Source organism: Pezoporus wallicus, unplaced genomic scaffold (genome assembly GCF_028554395.1).
Source record: "Pezoporus wallicus isolate ANWC-B61680 ecotype Strahan unplaced genomic scaffold, APGP_CSIRO_Pwel_v1 contig_4166, whole genome shotgun sequence".
Taxonomy (NCBI): Eukaryota; Metazoa; Chordata; class Aves; order Psittaciformes; family Psittacidae; genus Pezoporus; species Pezoporus wallicus.
This window is the reverse complement of record NW_026637685.1, coordinates 720,647-736,357: the sequence shown is the minus strand read 5'-3', so window position 1 is coordinate 736,357 and position 15,711 is coordinate 720,647. Positions and strand designations below refer to the sequence as shown.

At 39.5% G+C, this 15,711-nt stretch overlaps 1 protein-coding gene across 13 annotated transcripts in view; it reads right to left on the bottom strand.

The window, feature by feature from the left end:
- Positions 1–15,711, bottom strand: part of NCKAP5 (NCK associated protein 5) — a 505,074-nt gene that overhangs the window by 78,140 nt on the left and 411,223 nt on the right. The window contains exon 1 of one of the 13 annotated variants that reach the window (XM_057407198.1): positions 2,115–2,204. The exons of the other annotated variants lie outside the window; for them this stretch is intronic. The gene's annotated coding sequence lies outside the window, so the exon portion shown is untranslated. Of the gene's footprint in view, positions 1–2,114; positions 2,205–15,711 lie in introns of those variants that run through there. 13 annotated transcript variants of the gene reach the window in all.

Sequence of the window (15,711 nt, the reverse complement as noted above, 5' to 3'; positions counted from 1 at the left end):
ACAATCACAAACATGCAGTATTGCTCAGTGGTAAAGGAAGAAGAGTTATGCATAAAATGAATATTAAAGGATTAACTGTAGAATACATTTCAGTAAGCTAAATCAGTTGTTAGTACAAAAAAAAGACAGTTTCCAGCTATTCCAGGATTTTCAAGTCAAGCGGATTTTGATTTTCCATTAATCTAATAAAAATACTTCCATGAAACTTCCATTTCGATATTTTGCATTTGTTTTTGTTGGTTTTCACTCCTACTAGGCTGACTTTGCTAAAAAACCTAGAAGCTTTGTGATACAGAAGATGCTAGACTTCAGATTCAAACCCAGTATTAATAGTAGTTTGTCAAGTTCTACTGGCAAATTCTCCAGGCAAGTTTACTGAGACTTAACTGACAGCACCCAAGACAAAGTACGTAGGTACAATATTACAAATATTTGTATAGAAGATTAGGGCGCAAAAACTACATAAGCAAATCCTGTTAACACGGCAAATCCAGCACAAAAAAATAAAACAAAGGTTTCATTTGCATCTGCCTCAGATTTTCCAGGCTTGCTGCTCTCTATTATTATCAAGCCATACAGAGATGGCAAAAAACCTGTGAATTAGATTCCAGAGTAACCCAGAAGGTTAGAAACTTACATCCTAGGGTATAAACTGGGAGGTATTAAGCAGATATTTGATGCATAAACATAAATAACATAAGCGCTCTGTATTCTTCAGAGAGTTGGCAACATTACTGTAAGCCTAAAATTATGCCTGTTCCAAATCTCTTAGTTTTATTAATTTTTATAAACTGCTTTAAATAAAAGTTACATTGAAAGACATAAAGTAATATTCCCTGATCCTACTTTTCATTTTATAACTCTATCAGTGTTTTCAAGCTCTGAGACTCCAAAGCGTTAGTTCTCATTTTAATAACACTATGGTAGGAGTCTGTAAATATTGCAGTAATAATTAAATGAGCTAATTTAATTTCTTAGGAAAATGTCTGTATAAAGTTCCCTGTGGTTTGTAATTACTGTAAAGTCAACAGTTTACATCAATGATCCGGTAATCAGCTAGTCAGAATGTAAATAATTAATGAAATAAATGTTTTCAGTGATCTTGCTCATGGAATACTCCTTGGAGTATGGTAAAACAGCAGTTTTATGAGAATAATATTGCAGAACAGTTAAGCCTTTTCTTGAGTACATATTTGTATTTTGTTTCTTAAGTACATATTTGCATTTTGTTTCTTAATAATTTGGGTCAAACCAGTAAATGCTTTTAGTAAATCCTTTCTATTGATCTAATTCTAATTAATATGTTAATTCCACTTTGCTAAATGACTGTCAACATTATGCAGGTGTTAGGAAGTATTTGGAACATCAGAGAGTGTATTCACAAACATTTCAGCATGGTCAGAATCAGTTTGGGAAACAACTTTACACTGAACATCTGTGACAAGGAAGAACTATACCACTAATCTTCTAAGGCATGCCTTACACATGCTATCTATGAATTAGCAGTAAAAAGGTGAGCTGTTTTTTATTATTTCACTGGTTTAAGAAATGCTTTAACATGAAAACAGATTAAAAGTACTGTTTAAGTTTCAGTCTCGCTTATACAACAGACATTGCATTATCAATCATTATCTGCTTAAATACTACTCTCTAATTTCAACATGCTACTAAATTGGTGATGCTAAAAGAGTCAGTGATAATCCTGGTAGCACAATGCAATTTTGGTCTGTCTTTGTGATTCCTGCAGTTTAAAATTCATTTTCACATTCACTTTCTGACTATGCCCCAAAATCATCTAAAGGAATTAGGCAGAACTCAGTACGATCTTGTTATTGACATTTATGTTGATCGATGTTGTCTCTTACAGAATTGGAATCTACAGATCAATTCCCTTATTAGATTCGTTCTCAGTGCTGCCATGATCATTTTATCACAGAAGCTGCTGCCATCAAATGCTGCTTTATCACTTTATAATGGGATAAGCTGAAGCTTTCCTCTAGCATATAGCTGGAAATGAAAACTGTCTGAGCTCTAAATATTTCTTTCACAGATTTTCAAAATACCCTTATTAACTGCATATGTCTATTTTAAAAGCTATTTTAAACTCAATTTACCTAAACAGTAATAATTTTGTCCCACAACAAAATTCCAGTTCTCAGGGCGGTTAAAAAAAAATAGGCTAACACTGGAGACTGCCTTGGATCTGCTAATAACTTTCTTCCCGCAGAGCTGTGAGTCAGATGATAGAAAAAAAATGAGACTAAGAATGAAGAAACAGAAGAACTAAAAAGGTCTCAGGAATGGTAAATGGTATTAGATGAACACACAAACACACGTGCAAACACTCAACAAGCACACAGAACAAATACATACACAAGGGTCACTGCAAGTACTTTGTCTGGTTTTGAAAATATGAAGGGCTGTGGTATTTTGTAGGAGTGGTATTACAGCTCCTATTGAGAGAGGAGTTCATCACATAAATTTAAATCTCTGATAAAATAAATTAGCTTTTTTATTGCCAGGTTGAACTATGGGGCTATGATTGTTATGTATTGCTACAATATAAGTCTTAATGGCATTTTAGCCCTGTGGTGGTCAAACAGAAACCATTTCAAACCTTCTAAAGGCTATTAAAACATGTGCAGATGTCTGGAAAATTAATACTATTATCTAATTCTAACCTTTTGCCTGTAGGAGGAAAAGGAGAGAGAAAGCTCAGGGAAGATGTTTTAGATCAATACACGGCAACTGAGAAGGATAAGCACTGTTTCACATGGAAGTTTATTGGCTGTGAACAGGTGATTCAAGTGAACAGATTCATCCTTATTTGGATTTCACTGACATAATTCACTTACTCAGAAGAATAATTTGAGAAATATGGGCATCATTTTTACAGTCCTTCCTCACTTCTGTTTCCCAAGGTCCAGCAACCTAGACATGGGAAAGGTTCATTCATTTAAATGACAGGAGCAGGAATTTGTCAAGGTTAATGTTGAATAAGCCATATTTTCCTTCCCTCAGTATTATGCATTTAAAGAGCATCATAATCCCTCCACCTTCTTTTTCTTTTTTCTTTTTTTTTTAATATTGTTGAAATATCAGGTGGACTGAAAGGAGTTTAAAAGTAGAAGGATTTAAAGAAATACTTTTATCATTAGTTTAAGGCTTTTCTCTCTCCAACTCTAATGCATTGTTTTTGGCTTTAACAGAATAATTTCAAATAAGGAATGACTTTTTAGGAAGGTTTTCTTTAATACCTGGAGCACGGTACTTTATTCTACCCCATTTTCTTTAAAGCACTTACCTGAGGTATTGTTTAGAAAGAGTAAGTGGGCAGATTCCCAGCTGGTAAGAATTACTGGCTTCACTTCTTTTACTGAAATTGAAAGATTTTTTGCCAGCTCAGGAACGGTACCACAGACTTCTGTAACTTTCGTTGCTTTTCAGAAATAAAGCTTCTAGAAGGTCACTGTGTATATATATTGTGGTATTTCATTCTTGAAAGTATCAAATGTGACTACAAGATTTCCAATAGCAGACCAAGTTCTGAAACATTTATACTGCTAGACAAAAATCAAAAGGCTTGTGTGCAAGACAAAGAATGACCCTGTAGACTTGACAATCTGAACCAGCACCTCAAATCCTGGCTTCAGTCCTCTGTAATTCCACTGACCTTTTCTGGAGTGAGAACCCACAGAAGGATATTGCAATCAGCCTGGCCATGCAAGTACAGCTGAAACAGAGGCGAAGTGGGAGAGCCAGAGCTGGTGCCAACAAAGAGGATGCACCATATTGTGTGATATGAACATATAGACCTGTACTCCCCATGTTCATTTGCAACTCGCTCCTACTGCTGTAGCCAGAAAATGTCAGGAAAACAAAAAATGTCAGTCATTGCTCCTGGGCCAAACTGTGCTCTTAGAATCATAGAATAGTTAGGGTTGGAAAGGACCTTAAGATCATCTAGTTCCAACCCCCCTGCCATGGGCAGGGACACCTCACACTAAACCTACCCAGGTGTAGGACCTTGCACTTGGCATGGTTAAACTTCATGAGGTTGGCATCAGCCCACCTCACAAGTGTGTCAAGGTCCCTCTGGATGGCATTCCTTCCCTCCAGGGTATCAACCTGAACCACACAGCTTGGTGTCATCGGCAAACTTGCTGAGGGTGCACTCAATCCCACTGTCCATGTCAGCAACAAAGATGTTGAACAAGACCGGTCCCAACACCGATCCCTGAGGGACACCACTCGTTACTGGTCTCCAGCTGGACATTGAGCCATTGACCACAACGCTTTGTGTGCGGCCATCCAGCCAGTTCTTTATCCACCGAGTGGTCCATCCATCAAATTGATGTCTCTCCAATTTAGAGACAAGGATGTCATGTGGGACAGTGTCGAACGCTTTACACAAGTCCAGGTAGATGACATCAACTGCTCTACCCCTGTCCATCAGTTCTGTAGCCCCATCATAGAAGGCCACCAAATTGGTCAGGCAGGATTTCCCCTTAGTGAAGCCATGCTGGCTGTCACCAAGCACCTTGTTGTTTTTCATGTGCCTTAGCATGCCTTCCAGGAGAACCTGCTCCAAGATTTTGCCAGGCACAGAGGTGAGACTGACTGCTCTGTAATTTCCCGGGTCATCCATTTTCCCCTTCTTGAAAATGGGGGTTATATTTCCCTTTTTTCCAGTTTGTCAGGAACCTCACCCGACTGCCATGATTTTTCAAATATGATGGCCAGCTCCTTCAGGACCCACAGATGGATTTCATCAGGTCCCATGGACTTGTGCACGTTCAGGTTCTTAAGATGGTCTCAGACCAGATCCTCTCCTACAGTGCACCTATGGTCTTCATTCCCACAGTCCCTGCATCTGCCTTCCAAGACTTGGGTGGTGTGGTCAGAGCATTTGCCAGTGAACACTGAAGCAAAGAAGTCATTAAGAACCTCAGCCTTCTCCAAATCCTGTGTAGCCAGTTCTCCTGATAGCTTCCGGAGAGGGCCCATGTTGTCCCTAGTCTGTCTTTTATTCTCAATGCACCTATAGAATCCCTTCCTGTTATCTTTCACATTCCTAGCCAAATTGAATTCTAACTGGGCTTTAGCTTTCCTAACCTAGTCCCTAGCTTCCCAGATATCATCCCTGTATTCTTCCCATGCCACCTGTCCTTGTTTCCACCTTTTATAAGCCTCTTTTTTCTGTCGAAGTTTCCTCAGCAGCTCCTTATCCATCCAAGGAGGTCTCCTGGCCCTCCTGCTGCACTTCCTTCTAGTTGGGATGCAGCACTCCTGAGGTTGTAGCAGGTGATCCTTGAATCTCAACCAACAGTCTTGGGCCTCCCTGCCCTCTAGGGCTATATCCCATGGAACCTTATTAAGTAGGTTCCTGAAGAGGCCAAAGTCTGCTCTTTTGAAGGCCAGGGCAGTGAGCTTGCTGCACGCTCTTCTCACTGTCCTGAGGATCTCGAATTCGACCATCTCATGATTGCTGCAACCAAGGCTGCCCTGGAGCGTCACATTTCCAACCAGCCCTTCCCTTTTGGTGACCAAAGGAAGGGTATCTTCCCTCTTGCAAGGGAAGACACAGTGCCTCTTGGTTAGCAACATTTAGAACCTGGACTGTTCATAGGAGTGCTAGGCCCTGGCAAACAGTGTCATTGACAAGAGTCAAATTCCCTCTCCCACCCTGCAGCCAATACTCGGGCTGCCTGCCCCCAGGCTCAAAGCAGCTGTGAGCTTTAACTCTAGCACAGTTGGGCGATAGCTGCTGCAAACCCTTTCCACAGCTGTCTGTGCTCAGAAGAAGCTGTGCCAATATTTGGTTAGGAATCTCTGCCCTTGTGAATCGATCATGTTTTCATGGTAGATAAAAGCAGGGCTTAGAAGGTATTATGCAGGAATTTGAAAAGGGGTCAGCTCCCAGTTTGGCACCAAATAAGTAGTCAAATTTTAAGAACACCTGCAAGTCTGGTCCCATGTACATGAAGGACCAAAAGACCTAAATTAAAGGTGAATTCCACTTGTTATTCTGCCATGAACTGGTGTAGAGCTGAGAGTAACCATATTTCTAATTATTGTCAAGATTTCCTAAGGACCATTTAGGGGAATAAATTTAAGTGAGCCTCTAAAATACAGTGCTAATCTCAGATTCATATTCACATCTGAAATATCTATAATGCACAGTAATTGAGCCTAGACCTGTGTCTGTATCTACTGTACAAGAAAAAGCATACAAGGTTTGGTTAGAGAAAAAAAATTGAGTTAATAGTAAGTAATGGAAAGCTAAAAAAAAAAAAGTGATTGAGCATTTCTGCTTTTAAAATATGACTGAATAAAAAAAATTAGGACCAAAACACTGGAAAATTAAGTAGTTCATCTCTGAAACCGTATACCAGAAAGATGAACTGAAGACTGGCGTATATTTGAGAATTTTAAAGCACTGATATTAAATCAAGATGCCATTACTTGGTTTCCATACTTCTAATGCAGTAAGATGGAGTTTAATTCTTAATGTTGAAGATGCCCTTGTAATGCACACAGGACACAGACAAATCACTGCCCCTCCCTACACCCAGACATTGGATAGTGAGTAATGAAACATGGCTTGCTCACATCCACAGGAAGAAATGATCATGAATGCAATCTAAAAATGCTAAAAATACAAAGAGACTCAAGTCTGTCAATATCACATTGTTAAAGATTTAATGACAAGGGAAACTTTTCCTTTTAGCTTGTCCTTATCAAGAGAGATACCCAGATGGTAATTCAAGAGTTAAGGCACTAATGGACTCTTCAGTTTCACTGATTTTATCTTGCAATACAGTATTTCACATTCTCAGCGAAGTCAACAGAGATCTAGTCAATAGTGTCATGGCCTTTGGATGAGGATTTGAATCGTACCAGTATCCAAACCATCATTAAAGAAGACAGGTCATTTGGGAAACAAAGGAGAGCATTAGTAAAATTCAATAGTAAAAGATGAGGTCGGTTCAGTAGGTGTTTTATGATTCATTATGAATACCATTTTATTCTAATTACATCCCCCTTCTTCTTTGTGCAGAATCCATAGGAGTATACAAAACATAAAGTGTATCACAGGAAAATGAATTTTTTCATAACAGAAAATACCTAATGAGTAATCTTAAGTGCTAAAACCCACTTAGCATAATGTTAGTTTGATTGATTTGATGGAATGTGTAATTTAAAATTACCAGGAAATTACACTGATGTGATATAATCTGAACAGCTTAAATGCCACCAAGTTTATTGGCACACCGATTTTAAGTAAAAGAGCTGTAATTCTATCTTGCTTCATGTTTGAAGTGCCACTAAAATAACAGTATAACCCACAGTTATAAAGTAAAATGTAAACGAAGTCTTATATGTACTGAATGTGATAAAAGATAAAATTTATTCTTTATCCATTTTTGTTTCATATACATACTTTTGCATAGTTATCTTTCACTTCAGTTTCAAAATCTTAAGAAAACAAAAGTTAACTATATACTTAGCTCCATTAGTACAATAAGAAAATGACATCTCCTTAATAATAATGGTTATATTTCTACACTGCTTTAGAATTTCAATAAATTCCCACTTTACCGCACAAGAAGTGGTCCTCTAAATCTCTGAATCATTCAATTATATGCATTTTTTGTTATTTCATTTGGGAGTTACAGAGTGTGAAATATGCACCATGATGAGAAATCAATTATCTAGCACGCCTGTGGTCTGTGCATGTTATATTTAAGCAGGGCATGCAGTGGCTACTGTTTCATTCCACTGTGAAATCCAAACTGGGAAGGCTTCAAAAGTTGACCTGATGAGATGAACTTGCCCTTTTATATGTGGCACATGGCTTGTACTTACCACATCACATACTGGATAACATTAGAACAAATCCATGCTAATTTTTGCTATCCAAATCTCAATGAGAAAGATTTTTTTATTTAGAAAGGAAACCTCAATGAATGATCCTTGATGTGCTGTGGTACAGAATATCCCTTTGGCTAGTTTGGGTGAGGTGTTCTGGCTCTACTTCCTCCCGGCTTCCTGTGTCCCTTTTCACTGGCAGAGCGTGAGTCTGAAAAACCTTTGATTGGGGTAAGCATTACTTAGCAACAACTGAAAACATGGGTGTGTTATCAGCATTGTTCTCTGACTAGAGTCAAAAACACAGAACTGCACCAGCTACTCAGAAGAAGAAAAATAACTGTTACAGCTGAACTCAGGACACTTAAATACACCAAATATATATATAAACTTCAAACCTAGAAACACACGAGACAAAAAAATGGATCTGTTGGTCATAAAAGACAAACAGAGCAGGCTGAAATAGCATCCAACAGGTTAAGCATTGTTATAGGTTAAATTTAACTTCATGGAATAAAAAACTGTATCTTTTTAACACTTACTGTAAGTCTGAAGCACAGGGCAATTTTGGAAAGGAATATAGCAATACTATTTTGTATTGTGGAATTCCTTCCTTTTTTCTTCCATTTATTCTGATACTGAATGTACACAATAATAGGAAAAACCATTAAGTACATTCTTGTACTTAATGACTCTGCCCCTATACTTGCTTGGGGCTTCAAATATCATATTGGATTCCTGTCATCATGTGTATCATCACTGAAAATAAAAATCTATGCATAAAATAAAGAGAAATCTATGGTTCACACAGTGTCAGCTGCATACTTTTCTTTGTCTAAAAACGAAAAGGCAGTAAAATCTTACTTTTGTTGTTAAGGCCTGTCACATCAGTATAGCCTTAAGGTTTCCTTGACAGATACTTACTCTGAAAAACTGTTTCTGCTCTTCAGAAAAAAATCTATATATGTCTTAAAAACTTAAAAATAAAAAAAAATTACTGCTGTCCTCAGTCAAAATCATTCATAACAGCTTCACCAAAGATCACCTGTGGCTTTCCTAAAGATTATTTGCTCATTTGATTTACTGTTTTTGGTTATCGCTTTAGCAATTTATCATAGGGAAAATGGAAAAAGCCAATTTTAAATTTGCCATCTAAAAATATATATGTTTAAATTGTATCACAAAATGGTCAAGGCCAGGTTGAAAGGGGGTTTGAGCAACCTGGTCTAGTGGGAAATGTCCCTGTCCATGTCAAGGGGGCTGGAACTAAATGATCTCTACGGTCCCTTCCAACACAAACCATTCTACAATTCTATGATTCTGATATGGAAAGCCTTTCAGTGCTCGTCTTGGGAACCACTCAAGACTAGCTGAAGTACTTGGACATTAGAAATTCTAGCAGTTGGGAGTAAATTTCTCTTAAAAGCATTATCATTCTCATCAGTTCTATATTTCCAGTAAACTTTAGTTTTCTTTTTGTTTGAGAGCAAACTGGTAGGAATTTAGGTACTGAAATAAGGGACAACAGTCTGCCAAGAAGAAAATAAACAAAACACAAGTTGTAGATGGAGGAGACCTATCAGGTCAGTTGATCTAACTCCCTCATAATAAAATACTATTATCCACTGCACCTCTAGCTGTTCTAACTGTTCTTTGTTTTTCTTTAGTTTGAAATGTTGTGAAGGATACTGCCCTACCTCTCCTCTTACATACCACACCTGAATATTTTTTGTAACGGTATTTTGTCAGCCTTGATTAGGTTCAGATCCAGCAAATAAATTTAGCAAATGTTTTATTTTAAGAATGAATGCTTTACGCTTTCCTTAGTGAGAAAAGAGTATGCTTGGATTCACTGTGTTAGAGAATGGTGTCCTTCAGGGACAAGAAAAGCCATCCCAGTTACTTGACTCAAGGGATCTCACAAAGCTTCTTGGACATCTACACACCATGGCTGTGATTTACACGAGAATAAGTCCCTGTGACTAGAGATGGCCCATAGAGAACCACTGTGGCAGATGATATCCGATGATTCTCAGTGCTCTTCTAAACATCTGCCTACCTTAGGTCCTCCTTCCAGAGCTGGTTGGGTATCAGATATCCAGCCTAATTCCTTCAGGTATTATGTTGCTGCTGTTCATTCAGAACTAGGTCATATGGCTTAGGGGGATTAGATGAAATTAATTTGGAGGGGGGATGTTTCCTTCTCTCATCACTGACTTTGGTCACCCGTTCATCTAACCAGTAGGCTTTCATGAATACTTGAATTCTGGATTGTTTTCTCAGCACATAACTGGAGCTGCAAACACGGCAATTAAGAAATACTGTTTATAATGTATTATCACACGCTGATGCTGTAAACTGAGATAAAGTACAGAGATTCAAAGCTTTGTACTTCTGTCTTCTCAGATATTATTGGTGAGTGAGGACATGACAGAAATAGAAAGCAGGTACCAGTTTACTGGGATAATGCAAGACTGAAAATTATGACATTGGCATCTTCACATGAAGAAATAATCCTTTAATTCATTCTTGAAAGTCTCAAAAATCTTTAAGCGCTTTTTACTAAGCCACTATCTAATCCTGTGTATCTCCTGAGATACACAGAAGTATTCTTAGAATTTCACACTGCTACAAGTCTGGATGCTTTTTCTTGGGACAGGATCTTCATGACAGCGATTGTGCACCTTTGGTAACCTTGAGCAAGAGAAAGCACTGCAGCAGGGCTGTGGTCTGAAATATTTTGAGAACTGCAAATGGTGTAAAAAACACCACCTCACTCCTTAGTAGGTGCTCTACTGGCAATGCAATTCTTGCATAAAGTTTAATGTACTAGTTTAAACTTAATATATGTCAAACCTGCTTTAGATTTATGTGATTACCTTTTTATCTGTTGATAAAATCCTTGAGATTGAGGTAGCTTTTAAGAAGTTTTCCACTACTGCTGAAACAATTAGCAGATCTGAGATTAATTTCTCCTTCAAGCCACCAGTCCCGATTTCTGAGAAAGTAAGTATCACTACAGATACTGCCACACCTGATTTATATGTTTACTGAGAAGGAAAAGACAGTTTGTTCTGAAACTGGAACTTTTCAGAAGCTTTGCAGATGGCCCTGACAATCTGATGAATACAAAAGAACAAACGTGAAGTAAGAAAATAAGCAGGTCAACTGCAGGAGTTTCAAAACTTTAAATACAATTTGCTGATCTTGGTCTCAGTCTGTCTACTCTCTGAAGAGCCTGGAGGCACAAGGCAGGAGTAGTAGCTGGCTTCTGTGAGATGGGAATTATACTGCTGCTCAGCGTATAATGATCTAGTTACTGAAATATACTTTGGACTGCTGACAAACTGTTTTCTAATAGTGTGCAAAGATCTTTAGCTTTAATTTCAAACCCTCAAATACCTACTTTCTGAAATACTTAAATATTTAATCTATCTGACTGCTGTAAATGTAACTTCACTTTTAACCTCTGCATTCAGACATCATCATACCTAATGATGTCTGAACCAGAGGTCAGACTCAGACTCTGAGGCTACATATTCCATCTCCTTTTATCAGATTTTAGGGCAATTAATTGCCTTCTTTTTCTTCCCATATATTATAATGTCACTGGTGCAATTCACCCCTTCCTGATAAGATGTACAACAATTTCCATCAAAGCACATACAGCTGTACTCTGTCTTGTATGCCAGGACGCAGTTGTCAGGTTATTAAAAATGCTAGTATCAATGAAGTCATAACAAAGTAGTTATTATTTAAATTGACCTGAGAATTCAGTGGACTGTGCTGTAGCATTCTAGAAAAAATCTTAGACAAAATTAAACAACATGGATGGTCCATGAGTACTAAATGAAACTAATCTAGCCAGAGAAACACACGAGAAAATAGATGCTTGAAGAGTCCTACCTGCTTTGTTCTGGGATTGATAAAGTAGAATTTTTATGATGGAAATAAAATGGCAATGAAAATATAGTTTAGGATCAGAAGTATTGTAAATCTTATGACTAGAAATATTATTTTATACTTTCTCAACTAGGAAAATTTTATTACTTATTTAATCAAATAAATCAACTCAATAAATATTGCTACTTAGAATAACAGAATCATAGAATAGTTAGAGCTCAAAAGAACCTTAAGATCATACAGTTCCGACCTCCCTGCCATAGGCAAGGACACCTCACACTAAACATGCCACCCAAGGCTCTGTCCAGCCTGGCCTTGAACACTGCCAGGGATGGAGCATTCACAACTTCCCTGGGCAAACCATTCCAGTGCCTCACCACCCTAACAGGAAAGAATTTCTTCCTTATTGTCGTGGTTTAAACCCAGTCAGGTAACTTGTTCACTCACTCCCAGTGAGTGGTGCCGAGCTGACAACAATCAAGGTCCGTGTCCGTCTCCCCCCCCCTGCACCGGGGCTCTCCCCTTCCCCGTTCCCGGAGGAACAGGGAGGAGGATCGAGAGAGTGCAACTCCTACGGGTTGAGACAAGAACAGTCCAGCAACAAATCACCACCGCTACTATCAGCTAAAACAATGATAAGGGAAAATAACAAGGGAAGAGAATACGATACCACCGGCCAAGAAAACGAGTTCCACCCAGAAGCTCCTGTCCTTCCGGGTAACTCCCAGTTACCCCCCACCCCGGGCATGACGTGCTGTGGTATGGAATACCTCCCCGGCTAGCCCGGGTCAGGCGCCCCGTCTCTGCTTCCTCACAGCTTCCCCTCCTCCCTGGCAGAGCATGAGCCTCACAGAGTCCTTGGTCAGGGTAAACATCACTTAGCAACAACCGACAACATCGGCTTCACCAACGCTGTTCTCAAACTAGAAGTCAAAACACAGCACTGCACCAGTTAACACAAAGGAAAAAACATGACTGCTACTGCTGAACCCAGGACACTTATATCCAATCTAAACTTCCCCTGTTTTAGTTTTAACCCGTTACCCCTTGTCCTATCACTACAGTCCCTAATGAAGAGTCCCTCCCCAGCATCCCTATAGGCCCCTTTCAGATACTGGAAGGCTGCTATGAGGTCTCCACACAGCCTTCTCTTCTCCAGGCTGAACAGCCCCAACTTTCTCAGCTTTTCTTCATATGTGAGCTGCTCCAGTCCCCTGTTCATCCTCATGGACCTCCTCTGGACTTGTTCCAACAGTTCCATGTCATTTTTATGTTGAGGACACCAGAAGTGCACACAATACTCCAGGTGAGGTCCCACGAGAGCAGAGTAGAGGGGCAGGATCACCTCCTTCGACCTGCTGGTCACACTCCTTTTGATGCAGCCCAGGATATGGTTGGCTTTCTGGGCTGCGAGTGCACACTGAAGCTGGCTCATGTTCATTTTCTCATCAACCAACACCCCCAAGCCTTTCTCCACAGGGCTGCTCTGAATCTCTTCTCTACCCAACATGTAGCCGCGCCTGGGATTGCTCCGACCCAGGTGTAGGACCTTGCACTTGGCATGGTTAAACTCCATCAGCCCACCTCACAAGCGTGTCAAGGTCCCTCTGGATGGCATTCCTTCCCTCCAGGGTATCAACCGAACCACATAGCTTGGTGTCATCAGCAAACTTGCTGAAGGTGCACTCAATCCCATTGTCCATGTCAGTGACAGAGATGTTAAACAAGACCGCTCCCAAAACTGATCCCTGAGGGACACCACTCATTACTGGTCTCCAGCTGGACACTGAGCCATTGACCACAACTCTTTGTGTGCGGCCACCCAGCCAGTTCTTTATCCACTGAGTGGTCCATCCATCAAATTGATGTCGCTCCAATTTAGAGACAAGGATGTCATGTGGGACAGTGCTGAACGCTTTGCACAAGTCCAGGCAGATGACATCAACTGCTCTACCCCTGTCCGTCAGTTCTGTAGCCCCATCATAGAAGACCACCAAATTGGTCAGGCAGGATTTCCCCTTAGTGAAGCCATGCTGGCTGTCACCAAGCACCTTGTTGTTTTTCATGTACCTTAGCATGCCTTCCAGGAGAACCTGCTCCAAGATTTTGCCAGGCACAGAGGTGAGACTGACTGCTCTGTAATTTCCCGGGTCATCCATTTTCCCCTTCTTGAAAATGGGGGTTATATTTCCCTTTTTTCCAGTTTGTCAGGAACCTCACCTGACTGCCATGATTTTTCAAATATGATGGCCAGTGGCTTAGCAACTTCATTTGCCAGCTCCTTCAGGACCCACAGATGGATTTCATCAGGTCCCATGGACTTGTACATGTTCATTTTCTTAAGACGGTCCTCAACCAGATCCTCTCCTACAGGGGGCCTAAGGTCTTTTTTACTTGCCACTTTTTAAAACCTTTCACTAATGGTTCCTCACATGCTTTATAAAAAGTCTGCAACAACAGCTTTCTGGGTGAAAAGTTAAAGCAAGACATCATCCTTGGGAACAATTCAGCTAACAAACAGAGATACAAAATAGAAACAAATTATGGTGATATCTATGAGAAGACAAACCCTGACCCCTGTTATCATTAGTAACTTTCTACAAGTCATCATTGTTGTAATAGGAGGATATGTAACATCAGAAACAGGTTCGATGTTATTAGTTATATTTTCAAATATGAGTAAAAAGGAGGCTAACAAGGAGAAAGATCTATGAAAAGATCTGTCTCAAGACTGAGCAGTCCACACCCAGCAGCAAAACAAGTCTGCAAAATGCCAGAACTAAGAAATGGAAGAGCACTGTAATTTGGTGATTTCAGTAAAGTTTCTCTGAAGAAAACAGTACATCATTTAGGAAAAATGAGGCAAAAACAGAAATATATTGACATTTGCATTTAAAAATAATTCATAGCTGCTGTACACTGGCAAAGCAGAAGTGCTAAGTTTCATTTAAGACTTCTTACTCCTACTCTTGTATCTTCTCTTTGGATTTTCTTATCCCTTCAGCAACCGTCTGTACATCACCTCCACAGATTTCTCTCTTCACTTCCAATCAGTTTTACTGTACTCAAATTTAAATCTTAGTCTATTATTCCCAACTATCTCTCCCACTTGCAGATGAAATACAAGGTGGCTCACTGAAATGGAGCTCCCAGTTTTCTTTCCCAAACCCCTCTTTCTATGACAGGCAGAATTTCATCAATTTTTAGCAACCACATTCAAAAATGAAGGCTGCTTGGACAGAATCTACTCTTCTGTGCTAGCTTTTAAGTAAGACTATTGCTCTTCCTCAGATGGTGCTGAGACAGAAACACTTTTCCTTGGCTTCAACATTTTAAGAAAGCTGCTTCAGAGAGAAGACTGCCTGAATAATTACTATTTTTTTTTTTTTTAAGAAAAAAGAGGTGATCTGGCTTCTCCTTATTTATCTATCCTAATACTGGCTCTGTAAATCACACACTTCAGCTAGAAAGAATGTGCCCAGAAAGATAGGGTAGCTCTTACAATTGTCTACAACATCAAAGAGGTGACAAAAAAAAGCCCAAGTTATCTCTTTCTCCACCTTACATTTTGCAGAGACTGCATTACTTAATCTTTTCATGACAGAAGTGACATATCCTCTGTTTCACTCCCTACAAGCAGTAAGCACACCAAAATTTCTAGTAGTAAAGAACTTACATAGAATCACAGAATGGTTTGGGTTGGAAAGGACCTTAAGATCATCTAGTTTCAACCCCCCTACCATGGGCAGGGACACCTCACACTAAGCCATGTCATCCAAGGCTCCGTCCAACCTGGCCTTGAACACTGCCAGGGATGGAGCGTTTATCACTTTGGGGAAGCAGTTCCAGTGCCTCACTACCTTCACAGTGAAGAACTTCTTCCTTATGTCTAACCACAGCAATATACATAATCACATGTCTCAAGAAAACACACAT